We start from the raw sequence: 1925 nt of genomic DNA on the forward strand, positions 1-1925 counted from the left end.
GTTCTAAGTGTCATCCTGCCTCCACAGGTTGCAGCATCCTTTCCCTGCCCTTACAGTCCAAGAACAAATGGCATTAGCTTCTGCTTTCAAATGACAGTGTTGACAATCCAGACAAGCAAAAGGGGAAGACAAGGAAGGCCAAGTTACCTGGGGTTCCACACACTGACTACAAGCCTCTAATTAGCTGGTTTGATGGTGTGTAACACAGAGAAAACTTGCTTGAATATTCAGGGGTGAGGAAGCAAGCCTCCAAAATCTCCATCTGTGCCCCTCATTTAAAACCTCCTTCAGTGACTGATCATACTTTTCATCTGCTCTTTGGTGGCAATTTAAGAAGGCTGCATTTCAAAATGCAGCAATAGAAGTACTACTGCATTTTTTTAAGCAGCATTAACTGCTTCTAACCTGTTTCACATTTTGGTGTACCTAGGAATGCTTTAAAATTTAAACAAAAAAATGTAATGCTGGCTATTTCATGAACCTATACTTATTTTTGTAGTAGAATATATTTTCCAAGATGGTCACAACAATATACACCCAATCCCAATCTACTTAACGATGAGACATTTGATACATTGGGACCAGTGGAATTGCTTCAACTGACTGGATGCAAAGAAAGTTGTGTTTTATGACTTCAAAGACTAAGTCATAACAGACAATTCAGCCTCTGGAAGCCCTGAGCCAATATGCATGAAGGAAAGCTGTCTTGAAGCCATTGTGTAGAGAGACTGTACAGATATAGAGAGGGTGATGCCCGGGGAGCCCCAGATGTTGCCCATAGCTGTTCTTGTCTCCTCAGCCCAGGGGCACCAGCCATCTAAGTAAGCAAGATTTCAGATGAATCCAGCTCATAGTCTTTAAGCTGCCTAGCAAAGATGACCTGTTCTTACCAAACCTTGTAAGATTTTTTGCAGATTTGTGAGCAAAAGAATGTTATTCATCTAAGCCACTATGTTTGGGGATAATTTGTTATGCAGGAGTGGATAACTAATACAATCTTGTACTTATTTAAAGGAAGTTTTTGGAATCAGAGACAACAAGTGAAAAAGAGGAGTACAGGGTGGAATCCAGAAGGGGTGTGAAAAAATTAATTATGGCAGATTAAAAACTGACAGATACGAGGTGACTTAAATTTGAGGGGAGACCTCATTGCAGACCCTGCTCGAGTTGCCATGGTGAGAGAGCAAAGGACAACCCATCCCTGCAGGCTGAGACGGTTCATTGGCCAGAAAGTTTGTGCAGGACGCCAGATGTAGGGCTGGAGACCTGCAGGCAAACCCGCCCATGTCTCCGATGGGTGGCTGAGCTCATTTCATAGTCACTCTCACAATAAGGACTCAACTTCCCTAGACCACGTTCCTGGGTCCCAGTTGTACCACACATATCGCTGCCTCCTGCTTCGAGTAGATGGATATTTGCCCCTGTCGCCAATTTCTCCGCCCCTTGGTCTCTTACCTGGATTCTACTACTCACCCCATTCTCCATCTGATTTTATTCTGAATTACGTTCCTAATCTTCTTGTCTGTCTAGGCCACAATTATTGATAGTTAACAGCTATAATTTGTTTCTATGTATCTCTCAACCTGTGCCAGGTCTCCGGCCTTAGGTGAGGACAAGTGCACTTTTAGAGACTGTGACAGTTTTCCAGGCTGAGGTAGAGGTACTTCGAAGCAGGTGCGATGGCTTCCACTGAAGTGGGAAGCACTCTCTCCTTCCTGGAAGATTTGTTATTCTCTGAACACAGTTAGGTCAAAACTTCACAAGCTTGGTCCTTCCCACAGACTCGGTGCAACTGACACATGGATTGTCTCATACACTCATCAAAGCACAGGATTGTAAATTGTTTACGAGGAGAAGGAAATGAAAGTTTTCCAGAACTTGCTTGCAGAGAATCTTCAGTAGGACGGAACCAGACCCAACTAGCC

The sequence above is a fragment of the Vicugna pacos genome, chromosome 2, assembly GCF_048564905.1.
Source record: "Vicugna pacos chromosome 2, VicPac4, whole genome shotgun sequence".
In the NCBI taxonomy this organism is placed as follows: domain Eukaryota; kingdom Metazoa; phylum Chordata; class Mammalia; order Artiodactyla; family Camelidae; genus Vicugna; species Vicugna pacos.